Genomic DNA, 14,430 nt, shown 5'->3' with positions numbered 1-14,430 from the left:
AGGGACCACATGATGGCAATGTTGCTCTACTTACTAAACATACTGCCTGGTTAATAAGGAATTATAATAAAATATTTGTCATATAGTGTTTCTACTCTCCAATCTGTAAAATAGCTTGATCTACACAGAGCCTCCACCAGACATTTCTTGGCTCCACACTGTAAAATGATCTGGACCTCTAAGACGTTTTCCAAGTCTGTTAATGTTCTAAGAATTTAGTTGTTGAGTATACGATCTATGTGGAAATGATTAAGCTTTCAGCTAATAGAACTTATTCATAGTATATTAACATAATTAATACTTACATAACATAGTTTGTAAGGTTAAAAAAAAAGTCCATCCAGTTCAACCTATTCTTCTGCAATGTTGATCCAGAGGAAGCCAAAAACCCCCATAAGGGAGAAGCCAAATTATCTTTACGTTAAGGAAAAAATTCCATCCCGGCTCCAATGTGACAATCAGAATAAATCCCTAAATAAATAAACCATCTCCAGAAATCTAGTAACCGGAATATGTTTCTAGTAGTAATTATATGGTACTAGTAACCATAACTTCTTGTTATATTATACTTAAAGAGGCTCTGTCACCAGATTTTGCAACCCCTATCTCCTATTGCAGCAGATAGGCGCTGCAATGTAGATTACAGTAACGTTTTTATTTTTAAAAAACGAGCATTTTTGGCCAAGTTATGACCATTTTTGTATTTATGCAAATGAGGCTTGCAAAAGTCCAAGTGGGCGTGTTGAAAAGTAAAAGTACAACTGGGCGTGTATTATGTGCGTACATCGGGGCGTTTTTAATACTTTTACTAGCTGGGCGTTCTGATGAGAAGTATCATCCACTTCTCTTCAGAACGCCCAGATTCTGGCAGTGCAGCCACAGCCGTGTTCTCGAGAGATCACACTGTGACGTCACTTCCCCAGGTCCTGCATCGTGTCAGACGAGCGAGGACACATCGGCACCAGAGGCTACAGTTGATTCTGCAGCAGCATCGGCGTTTGCAGGTAAATCGATGTAGCTACTTACCTGCAAACGCTGATGCTGCTGCAGAATCAACTGTAGCCTCTGGTGCCGATATGGCCGACACGATGCAGGACCTGTGAGTGACGTCACAGATCTGCACTGCCAGAAGCTGGGCGTTCTGAAGAGAAGTGGATGATACTTCTCATCAGAACGCCCAGCTAGTAAAAGTAGTAAACACGCCCCGATGTACGCACATAATACACGCCCAGTTGTACTTTTACTTTTCAACACGCCCAGTTGTACTTTTGCAAGCCTCATTTGCATAAGTACAAAAATTGCCATAACATGGCCAAAAATGCTCGTTTTTTAAAAATAAAAACGTTACTGTAATCTAAATTGCAGCGCCTATCTGCTGCAATAGCAGATAGGGGTTGCAAAATCTGGTTACAGAGCCTCTTTAACAAAGGCACCTAGGCCCCTCCGGCAGAGAGTTCCATAGTCTATACTACACTTACAGTAAAGAATCTCCTAAGTTGGTGTAAAAGCTTTATTTTCTCTAAATGTAGTGGATGCCCCTTTGTTATCATTACAGTCCTGGGTATAAATAGATTATTAGACAGATCTCTTTATTGACCTTTGACATATTCGTACATATTTACTAGGTCACCCTTCAGGCGTCCTTTTTCTAAGCTAAGTAACCCCAATTTTGATCATCTTTTGGTGTGCTGCAGTCCACAGATTCCATTTATTACTTTAATTGTCCCCCTTTGATCCCCCTTTGAACCCAAGTCTTTCTTGTACAGTTTGCCATTATACTTTCTGTGTTAATTTCTCATGGCTTTTAAGATCTCTGCTTGCAGTCATTCAGTGGCAACGTTGTTTACTTTGACTGCAAATAGAAATCTTGAAAACTCTGTGGAATTGATACAGAGATTATATTGGAGAATTGTATAACTTTTGATTGCACAAAAATTAAGCTTTCTTTGAAATTGCAATACTTTACTTTCCAAAATTCTATTGGGGTTATAAATTTCTTTTGTGTGAAGTATGTATGTACAGTGAGTATATAAGAAAACTAGCATAATTACATTAATAAATATCCCTAGTATTATCTGTGGAGATTTACGGTAGTAAAGAGGTTAAAGCTTACCTGTAATCTAATATATATATATATATATATATATATATATATATATAAAAATATATATAGATTAAAAAATAAATATATATATATATGTTCTTTGCTGATTAATGTCATAATATACTGTATGTGATATATATACATACATATATACTATACACAAGAAAATGGCGACAGCACTCTGCGAGCACCAATGCCACCTAAACACTATATATAAATAAATAAATATGCATTGCAGCTGAATCTACTTACAATAGTGAGGTTCTTAGCGCACATTTTGATCAAATTGTGTGAACCCATCTGCCACGACAAGGCAACCTCACTTATTAGGTGGGTCCCTACACTGCACATACACCCAGTTTTGGGACTAAGCCTACATATATGTGGGGATGGTAGGAACCAGCATTAAACTAATTAAAATCATCCAGGGCAGAATGGGAGGAGTGCAAGATCAAAAATGTATATATTTTATATATATATATTTACACATACAATATATTGGAGCTCCATTTTTCTTTTACAGAGCTTCAAATCCCCTACCTTGCTTCACAGCCATAAGTTTAAGTGATAAAATTCTGCCTGCCTGGAACCACCATTAGGGGGAGCTCACTGAATACAAATTCGTACAGCTCCCATTGAACTCAATACTAGATAGTACTATATAAAACTATGTAAAATCAGCTCCTTCTAGTGACAAATACAGGGTGTCGTTCAACGAGGAAGGCAGTCTGCGGGCGCAGTAGAATGTGTTGTCATCAACACATGCTACTGGGAGTCTGTGATCAGTTTTTAGCCTGAAGGGGAAGTGAAGGGTTTGGAGCTCAAGATGCCAAACACTTCCCCTTTCTACTGACACTGAAAACCTAATTTGCATATGGCACGTGGCATAATAAAGAATAATTTGGAGTATAATTTGCACTGATGCAAGGACTAAGATATTCAATAGATGTATGTTTCTATTGCTTTCCTTTACAGCTAACAAGCGGTTCTAGCAGTTTGGGAGGCTCAAAACTGATGAAAGACTCCCTTTATGTACTTCTCTTTAACACCTTAAGGACTGAGATATTTTTTTATTTTTCATTTCCGTTTTTCACTCCTTGTCTTCTAAGAGCCATAACTTTTTTATTTTTAAGTCAATATAGTGGTGTGAGGGATTATTTTCTGCCGGAGGAGTTGTAGTTTGTAATGGTACATACGATTTTTTGATCACTACCTATTAAATTTTTTTTTTAGATCTAAGGTGACCAAAAAGCAGTGATTTTGGCAGTTTAAATTTGTTTTTTTTTTACATCGTTCACCGTGCGAGTTAAATAATGGTATATATAACAGTTCAGACTTTTATGGACGAAGCGATACCAATTTGGTTTATATTTTACATTTCTTTGAAAATGGGAACAGTTTTATTTTTTTTTAAGTTTTTCTTTTCACTACTAATAACTTTATGTAACTTTTTTTTGTACAAATTTTATTAGCCCCCCCTAGGGGACTTAAACCAGCGAGCGTTAGATAGCTGGTACAATACACTGCAATACTAATGTATTGCCGTATATTTACATTTTTACAGGCTTCTGCTAAGCTCTGCCAGAGGCACGGCTTAACAGAAGCAGAGTAAAGGCAGTCCTGGGGGCCTTCTTTAGGCCCCTGGGCTGCCATGGCTAACATCGGCACCCCCCGTTTGTGTTGTGGGGGGGCCGATGAGTTGTTGGAGGGGGCCACCCTCCTCTTTTCAACTCCTCAGATGCTGCAGTCGCGATTGACCGCAGCATTTGAGGGGTTAAACAGCCAGGAACAGCGCAATCGCTGTTCCTGTGCGTTAATCCTGGGTGTCAGCTGTTAAACATAGCTGACACCTGCAGCGTATGATGCGCGCTCAGCCTGTGATACCCTCCATAACCTATAACGCTGATCATATACATGTATGTGTGATAATGCGTCAAGGGGTTAAGCCATACCTCCCAACTTTTACATTCCTAAAAGAGGGACATTTTAAGCCACACCCCCTAACCACGCCCAATATCCCGCATAAACACATCAAATCACAGCATGATCCTTCTTCAAATAACAAGCGCATATTCTCACTGCGGATCTCTAGACTGTCTGGATATCACAGATATTATGGATCAGGTTATATCGTCTTTGTGTTACTTTTCCTAACTTGGGTATAAAATTTGTGGATGACTTTTCAGTTGACAGGTAGCAGAGTTACATGATGGGGAATTTTTTTTCATTGATGTCTAGTTTCTATTGCAGCGCAGGGAAGAAAACAGAAGTCGCTGGAGGTGAAGAGAAGTTTTTTTATTCTTTATATTACTCACTTTATTTTTTTTGTTTTGCAGGTTCCGCTGGACTGTTTGCACTACCTCGTAGATTCGTTGGACTACTTCGATGATCTACAGTTTTTTAAAATATAATGGTCAAAGAGGGTTGTGTGGAGGAGTTCCTATTTCAATAAAAAATATTTTCTTATGTGTCTGTATTTTTAATCCTTTATTAGCGCCTTGGTAATGGCAGTAGTCTGATTGACCGCGTCCATTACGAAGGTGGGGCTTAGTGTTAGCCAGTAAAAAGGCTGCAACTAACACCCCATTATTACCCCAGTACCCACCACCACCAGGGGTGTCGGGAAGATACTGGTACGATCCAGTACCCGACCATGTGTAGTGATGGGCGGATACTGGGGCAGCCAGCCGTATTATGAGGCTGGGAAAGGCCAGAAACAGTGGCCCTTCCCATCCTTGTAATGCTAGCCTGCTGCTATGTTGAATCTGGCTGGTTCAGATATGGGGGGGAGACGCAAAGTCGTTTACTTCATCTTTTTTTATTTTATTGTAATTATTTTCCATAACCATCCAGGTACAACACAGCAGCAGCCTAGCATTATAAGGGTGGGAAGGGCCACGGTTTTTGGCCCTTTCCAGCCTCATAATACCAGCCTGCAGCCGCCCCAGTGTCTCACCGTCACTACAGATGGTCAGGTACTGGACCGTTCACGGCTCTTCCCAGCACCCCTGGTGGCGGTGGGTACAGGGGTAATAATGGGTGGTTAGCCTTAGCATTTTTACTGGCAAACACTAAGCCCCACCTTAGTAATGGACGCGGTCAGACTACTGCCATTACGAAGGCGCTATTAAAGTATTTAAAAAAAACACAGACCAAAGAATTTTTTTTTTTTATTGAAATAACTTCCCCACACAACCCTCTTTGACCATTTTATTTAAAAAGACAAAAAAACTTAGATCATCGAAGTAGTCCAACACATCTACGACGTAGTCAAAACGGTCCAGCGGAACCTGCAAAACAAAAAAAATAAAAAGTTAGTAATATGAAAAATAAAAAATCTTATAGTCCCCTTCAGCAACTTCTGTCTTCTCTCCTGTGACGCAATAGAAATTAGACATCAATGAACTTCTAGAACGTCATATATTACAAATTAAAAGGGTATTCCGTGATCGCTGGATGTCCGACCACTGGGGCCCCCAGTGATGAGAACTGGGGACAGAAAGTCCCCCGATGTGGCCAGAGTTCCATTCATTTCTAGGGACTTAGGGGACCACTGTCTCTGGCAGCTCCATAAAAATTAATGAAGCAATGGTCGAGCAAGTGCACTAGCGCTCCATTCTCATGGAGCACTTCGGGGGAATTTCAGTCCCCCGATCTCATCACTGGAGGTCCCAGTGGCCAGACCCCCAGCGATCACACATGTATCCCCTATTCTGTGGATAGGGGAAAAAATGCTGATCATTGGGGGGTCCAGGGAGTCGGCCCCCGACCCGTCATCTTTTGATGGCCTATCCTGAGGATAGGTCATGAATTTTTAGGTACTGGATAACCCCTTTAACTCCAAACAGAGCATCCATTTAAAGAGGCTCTGTTACCAGATTCTCAAACCCCTATCTCCTATTGCATGTGATCGGCGCTGCAATGTAGATAACAGCAACGTTTTTTTGTTTTTTTTTTAAAACGTTCATTTTTGGCCAAGTTATGAGCTATTTTATATTTATGCAAATGAGCTTTGAAATGGACAACTGGGCGTTTTTTTTTCGTTATGTCCAAATGGGCGTGTATTGTGTTTTTAACTGGGCGTGTTTATGTGTATGACGCTGACCAATCAGTGACCAGTCAGTGTCATACACTACTCAACATCTGCACGCTCCTCTCCTGAAATATTCTGTGCTGCTGTGAACTCTGCTCTTACCATTACCTAGCTCTCAGTCTGTTACCTCTCCTCCACTCCTGTCCTCAATAACACCTTCACATGATTGGCAAGTCACCACCCCGCACAAGATCCTACTGCACGGCTGACAGCCGTCAGCTGTATAGCTAACAGCACGGTTGTGTCGGAAGCGCGCGCTGCTGTGTCTCACTTAGCAACTGGGTGTGTTCCCCTCATCTAGCTGCTACGTTCTATCCTGACTGCCAGTGAATTGTCCGTGCGGTCTTCGCAGTGCTGCTACCCCGTTTACCTACGGGAGCAGAACGCGGCTCCTGAAATACTCTGTGCTACCTTAAACTCTGTGGACAGGTCAGGCTGACGTTTAACAAAGTTCTGACATGTCATAGTGACATGTGAGAAGTTTTGATTGGTGGGGGTCCGAGGACTGAGACCGAGCACTGAGCAAAAAGAATGTCATTTATTTTATGATTTTAGAAACGCTAGTATTCCCAGGCACTACATTGTTTAAACGCTGTACTCACTGTCCTGTGGTTTCTTTTTCTCTGCAGTGCTCCGCTCTGGAGTGTCTGCTACGCTCTGCTCCCTCGCTCCAGGCAGACGGCTGTTGCTATGTTGTGCTGAGCGTCACAGTGAAGTTGTCATGATGAGTGCAGGCAGCGTCATTGCGGGAGTGCGTGGCTGGCAACATGGAGGGTTCGAACAGGCCGGGACATTGTTGAGACCGCCCGGGACGGCAGTGAAAAACCGGGACTGTCCCTCTGGATCCGGGACGGTTGGGAGCTAAGGTTAAGCTAAACATTCTAAAGTCTAGACTGATATATTTTAAACACACTGATACATTGTAGCAAACTACCAGGCTAGGAGAGACATTTCAGCTGCTGCTGATGTATTGACAAGTACCTGAGTAAGAAGAGAATGCCTGCTGAGGGCATGCTACAGAGAGGGGTAGGTGTAGTATTGGCAGGCCTTTCTCTAAAGGAAATTCATGGAGTGTGATTAGAAGAGGGGAAGGTCGTCTCTCTATTTCTATATACAGTCATATGAAGAAGTGACAGCACACAAGAAAATGGCGACAGCACACTGCGAACAATAATGCCACCTAAGCCACTAAATATAAATAAATATGCATTACTGCTAAATCTACTTACAATAGGAAGGTTCTTAGTGCACATTTTGATCAAATTGTGTGTGCCCCCCCTGCCACGACAAGGCGACCTCTATAAGGTAGGAACCTACGCTGTACATACACCCAGAACTGGGACTAAGCCTTCATATATCTGGGGATGGTAGGAACCAGTATTAATATTAAACTACCACTAAAATCACCCAGGGCACAATGGGAGGAGTGCAAGATCAAAAAATGGAGGCAGTCACTAACCCCACATATATGGATCACCAAAACACAAGAGTTTGAACAGCACATTCCAACAAAATGAAACAAAGCGTGTTGTTTATATGAAAAAGTAAGACACCCAATGCAAAGATTTTTACTTTTAAAGGTGTGGACAGAAAAATAATCTGTTCCCACACAATCATCAGCAGGAAGGTAGCTGTCAGTGACATCTGTAGTCCCAACTCCAAAAGTTTAACAATTAAAACACCTCAATTAATGATAATTACTGTGTTAAAGAGGTATTCACATGAATCATGTTCCTGCCAAAAGTCCAGAAATGCTGTTAATAGCTGTTTTAATGTAATTTGCAGTATTTCTGGCAACTAAAAATATCTTTCTCATTGTTTTTTGCTTTACTATGTCCCCCTTGGTGTTGTTGATAAACTGTGATCTTGGAGGCGGGCTCTGCGCAGAATCAATTTCCTTTCCCCTATGACAGATGACAACATAGTCCCTTTTTGCTTTCACTGCAGATAGGTAACATGGGATCCAGAGTAGTTATACAGTGTGACATCCACATTATGTACTCCCTTGGAAAACAATGAAAATATGATAAAATAATACTAAGTGGGCATGTGCAGGGTTCATAATAGCTGTCAGGATGCAAAACTTTACAGTCCTAAAAAGCATCTTCTCAGCTATACGGCATGGTACTGCAGAGGCTCTGCTTCTTTCCTGACAAGCAGGGCAGAAAGCTATTTCTATTGGCTGCCCTGCAGTGAGCAGAGGATTAATATGCAGTAGGCCTGGCTGTGAGGAGAGTGACTGAGCATGCCTGTTCACCAGTACTAAGCTTATTAGGTAATTGTGCACATTGCTATACACTTTGAACACCAGGTGCCACCATACTATGTAAGTTAATGTCATACAGTTGCAAGAAAAAATAAGTGAAACCTTTGGCGTTATCTGGATTGCTGCATTGATTACTAATAAAATGAGGTCTTATTGTTATCTACGTCACAATTATAGACAAACACAATGTATCTAAACTAATAACACAAACAGCTGTACTGATCATGTCTTTTATTGAGCACATGGAGTAAACATTTACATTACAGTGAGAAAAATTAGGTGAACTGTGTTAAATAAGTGAACTTCTCCAAGGGCTAACTGGCAAAAGGTCTTTATTGAGCAAATTGACCTAGACCTTTGTTATTTACCGCTTATATTTGTATATTTTCTCTATCTGGCATCACTAATGATGTTATACGCTATATCATTGTCCCTGTATAATCATATGCCACATTGCCATTTATTTAACCCCTTCAGGACAGACTGTTTTGGCCTTCAAGACGAAGCCGATTTTTTTAAATCTGACGTGTTACTTTATCTGGAATGGAAATCTTTGGAATGCTTTTACCTATCCAAGTGATTCTGAGATTGTTTTCTCGTGACATATTGTACTTTGATAGTAAAAAAATTTGGTCGATAAATGAAATATTTATTTGTGAAAAACACCAAGATTTAGAGAAAATTTGCACAAATTTGCATTTTTCTAAATTTAAATGTATCTGCTTGTAAAACAGATAGTAATACCACACAAAATAGTTACAAGTTTACATTTCCCATATGTCTACTTTATGTTTGCATCGTTTTTTGAACATTCTTTTATTTTTCTAGCACGTTACAAGGCTTAGTACTTTAGCAACGATTTGTTATATTTTCATGCAAATTTCAAAAGGCTATTTTTTCAGGGACCAGTTCAGTTCTGAAGTGGCTTTGAGGGCCTTATATATTAGAAACCCCCAAAAAGTCACCCCATTTTAAAAACTTCACCTCTCAAAGTATTCAAAACAGCATTCAGAAAGTGTTTTAACCCTTTAGGCGTTTCACAGCAATTAAGCAAAGTAGAGGTGAAATTTACAAATTTCATTTTTTTTTATCCAAAATTCATTTGTAAGACATTTAACACAAAAGGTTTTACCCAAGAAATGCAACTCTATTTATTACCCAGATTCCGCAGTTTTTAGAAATATCCCAAATGTGGTCCTAGTGTGCTAATGGACTGAAATACAGGCCTCAGTAGCAAAGGAGCACTTGGTGGATTTCGGGGCCTCTTTTTTTTTTTTAGAATATATTGTAGGCACCATGTCAGGTTTGAAGAGGTATTGTGGTGCCAAAACAGTAAAGAACCCCGAAAAGTGACCCCATTTTGGAAACTACACCCCTCAAGGAATTTATCTAGGGATATAGTTATCATTTTCAACCCACAGTTTTTTTTGCTAAATTTATTTGAATTAGGTTGTGAAGATGAAAATCTACTTTTTTTCTATAAAAAAACAGACATTTTTAATTTTTACAAGGAATAAAGGAGAAAAAACACTCCAACATTTGTAAAGCAATTTCTCCCGATTATGGAACCCACAGTGGGGCTTAGAAGTAAAGAAGCACTATTTGGCTTTTGGAGATCAAATTTAGCTGAAATGGTTTTCGGGTGTCATGTCGAATTTGCAAAGCTCCTGAGAGACCAAATCAGTGGAAACCCCCAAAAGTGACCCCATTTGGGAAACTACACCCCTTAAGGAATCTATCTAGGGGTATAGTGAGCATTTAGACCCCACAGGTCTTTTGCAGATTTTATTAGAATTAGGGCTCACGACATGTTCGTTATTTGTGCGTTATTTGCGCATCACGCACCCATTGAAGTCAATGGGTGCGTGAAAATCACGCGTAGCACACGGAAGCACTTCCGTGTGACGCGCATGATTCACGCAACAGCAGTAAAAAGTATGAATGAAAACAGAAAAGCACCACGAGTGTCATAATGATGGCGGCTGCGCGAAAATCACGCAGCCACGCACCATACGCAGCTGACACACGGAGCTGTTAAGTACCTTTTGCGCACGCAAAACGCCGCATTTTTTGCCCGCGCAAAAGGCACACGCTCGTGTAAATCCGGCCTTAGGTCCTGAAAAATGAATATCAACATGATTTCCACTAAAATGTTTAATTTTTTCAATTTCACAAAGATAAAGGAGGAAAAAGCACCCCAACATTTGTAAAGCAATTTCTCTCGAGTACAGCAATACCCCACATGTGTTTTTTTTCATTAGAAATTAATTAACCCTTTCCGGACTGATCGATTTTTTGCTTTTTCTTTTTCGTTTTTCCCTCCCCGCTTTCCAAGAGCCATAACTTTTTTATTTTTCTGTCAATAGAGTGGCGTGAGTGCTTATTTTTTGCGGGACGAGCTGTAGTTGTTATTGGTACAATTTTTTGGTACATAAAATTTGGCGATGCCATATATGTGGACTTAAACTGCTGTTTGGGCACGCTGTAGGGCTCAGAAGGGAGGGAGCAGTATTTGGCTTTTGGAGCGCAGATTTAGCTTGGTAGTAGTTTTGTTTGGTGTTTTACTGGTATTTCAGTTTATAATGTGGGGGCATATGTAAGCTGTGCGGAGTACATCGGGGTATATGTAATCTGTGCGGAGAACATCAGGGAATAATAAGAGGGTATAATAATGGGGTAAATAAATAATAATAATCCACAGATATGTGGCCAGTGTCGCACTGATAAATGGTGCCCAATCTTATCCGATTTTGGAACGCTCTACACATTTTGCATCGCCATATTCTGAGAGCCAGAACGTCTTTATTTTTTCTTTACTGGAGCTGTGTGAGGGCTTATTTGTTGTGGGACAATCTTTAGATTTCATTGGTACCATTTTGGGGTACATTCAAGATTTTTTTATCACGTTTTATTCAGTTTTTTGGCAAGCAAGGTGACCAAAAACCATCAATTCTGACAATGTTTTTGATTCTTATTTTTTTACGGCGTTCACCCTGGGCTATATATGACAATTTAACTTTTTTTCTGTGGGTCGGTATGATTACGGCAATACCATATGTATATAGTTTTTTTATGTTTTGCAGCGTTTGCGTAATAAATCACTTTTTCACAAAAAAAAGTTTTTTGTGTCGCCATATTCTGACAGCCATAACTTTTTTATTTTTCAGTCAAAAAAGCTGTGTAAGGGCTTGTTTATTGTGGGACGGGTTGTAGGTTTTATTGCCACTATTTTGGGGTACATGCAACTTTTTTATCACTTTTTATTCTGTATTTTGCGAGGGATGGTGACCAAAAAATAGTGATTCTGGCATTGTTTTTTACTTTTTCTTTTTGTGGTGTTCACCGTGCAGAAAACTTTTATTTTGACACTTTTATTATCTTTTTTTTTTACTTGTCTCACTAGGGGACATTTAGACTTGCAGCTCTGATCGCTGCTATAATACATTGCACTACCTACGTAGTGTAATGTATTATAACTGTCATTGTGACGTGACAGTTACTCTGACAGGAAGCCATTGTCTGACTTCCGTTGCCGTTACAAGGATTGCCAGCCCCCGCAAATGCATGTGGGGGGCTGCTGCCGATCTGCTCCAAACCTCTTAAATGCGGCACATTTGAGGGGTTAATTCCTGAAATCAGCAGCGATGGGCCGCTGATCGGCAACACAGAGAGCAGGACAGACACCTTGCACTGTTAACCGCTGCTACGGTGTAGAGCCACGCGGTGGTTAACTGTTAAAGCGCGGACGTAACTGCACGCCCAGGTGCGCGAAGTTACTGACCACCTGGACGTGCATTTACGCACAGGTGCGCGAAGGGGTTAAATGTAAAATTGTGCTTCAGTTGATATAAATAGATATAGCCTTAGGGTGAGTTCACATTACTATTAGTATACATTTACCTCTCTTCCGTCAGAGGAAGAGAGGATCGAAACATTAAACAGAAAACAAACAGTTCCGTTAGAATTACCATTGATTTCAATGGTAATTATTTTGTTTCAGTTGCTTTCCGTTTGTCTCCGTTCGCTAGGTTTCCGTTTTTTTTTTACGAAAACAAAAGTTCTGCAGACTGTACTCTATGGATACCGGGTATTATTATTGTTCTATTTAACTAATCGCAGACGCTTGACGTCTAAACTCATCTTGAGCGATTGGACATTGCCGTATCAAATGAGCATAGAGGTTATGCTGATCACATGGGCACAGAGGTTGAGTCGTGCGATCCGGAGAGGGGCAACAGCTTTAATACATTGCCACAGCCCCGCTTTTAACCCCTTGAATGCCACGATCAAAGCGGATCCCGGCATTCAAAGGGATTATATGGGTGGGGGAGACCACCCTTTGATCACGTCACAGGGAATCCTGTATGAACTTTAGAGAGTGCTAAATTTAATATTTCTTGAAAACGGTGAGGAACAGAGACTCCATGAATATGAGAAGTTGATTAACTTCATTGAACAATGAGCTTTATTTACATGGAACTAGAAAACCCTTTATTTAATTTGATAATAGTACAAATCATTTAATCTTTTAGGGCATGTTCACACGGTTAACAAAATACGTCTGAAAACAGCTCTAGATTTTCAGCCGTTTTTTAATCAAGCTAGCATTTTTTACGGCCATTTTTGGAGCGATTTTTCTATTGAGTCAATGAAAAACGGCTCCAAAAATGGCTCAAGAAGTGACATGCAATGACATGCACTTCTTTTTACGGGGCATCTTTTTACGCGCCAGGTCTTTAAAATGAGGCGTAAAAAAAATGCCCCGTCGGAACAGAACGCCGTATTTCCCATGATGTTTGTAGGCGTTCTGCTTCCGATTTTTCAGCTGTTTTTCGGGACATTTACGGCCCGAAAAACGGCTGAAAATAGCCCATGTGAACATACCCTTACATTCACCAGGCTAATATATTCAGAGGAATAGACATATTTCAGAATTTTGTTTCAGGGTGGTTAAATAACTTTTTAAATGTAAGGTTCAGATAGATAGAGAGATATACTAGTCCTTCTTAATGAATTAGAATAGAAATCAAAAAGTTAATTTATTTCCGTAATTCAACTCAAAAAGCGAAACTCATATATTCTATAGATTCATTACACACAGAGTGATCTATTTCCAGCATTTTTTTTCCCTTTAATGTTGATGATTATGGTAACAGTTAATGAAAACCCAAAATTTAGTGTCTCAGAAAATGTGAATATTAAATAAGCCCAACTTCAAAAATGATTTTTAATACCGAAATGTTGGCCTACTGAAAAGTATGTACAGTATATGCCCTCAATACTTGGTCGGGGCCAACACCAGCAGATGACATGGCTCCCCAAACCATCACTGACTGTGGAAACTTCACACTGCACCGCAAGCAACTTGGATTGATGCCTCTCCACTCTTCCTCCAGACTCTGGGACCTTACATAGTTACATAGGTTAAAAAAAAGACACCTTTCTCAATAAATTACCCATCATTCATTGCTTGATTAGTTATAACCCTCAATGCCATTCGTAAATAAATAATCATCTAGCCTTTTTTTAAATGCGGACATAGTATCTGCCATCACTAACTCTTGGGGAAGGGCATTCCATAGCAATGAGTATTCCCTCGTCCTTTGTAGAGTCCTTGGAAGGAACAGATCATGTGCTAGTTCTCTGTATTGGTCACACATATACTTATACATATTAATAAGATCCCCTCTAAGACGTCTTTTTTCTAAGCTGAACAAGCCCAATTTTTCTAGCCTTTCATTGTAAGCGACACCTCCCATCCCATTTAATAATCTCGTTTCCCGCCTTTAAACCCTCTCCAGTTCTCCTATGTCCTTTTTACAATGTGGAGCCCAAAACTGAATTCCATATTCTAGATGTGGCCTTACAAGGGATTTATAGAGTGGTAATATTGCATTTGAATCCCAGGTTTTTAGCTCTCTTTTTATACACCCTAAAATCCTTTTGCAGCTGCTGCCTGACATTGAG

This window comes from Rhinoderma darwinii, chromosome 2, assembly GCF_050947455.1.
Source record: "Rhinoderma darwinii isolate aRhiDar2 chromosome 2, aRhiDar2.hap1, whole genome shotgun sequence".
Taxonomy (NCBI): domain Eukaryota; kingdom Metazoa; phylum Chordata; class Amphibia; order Anura; family Rhinodermatidae; genus Rhinoderma; species Rhinoderma darwinii.
This window is presented reverse-complemented; position numbering follows the sequence as displayed.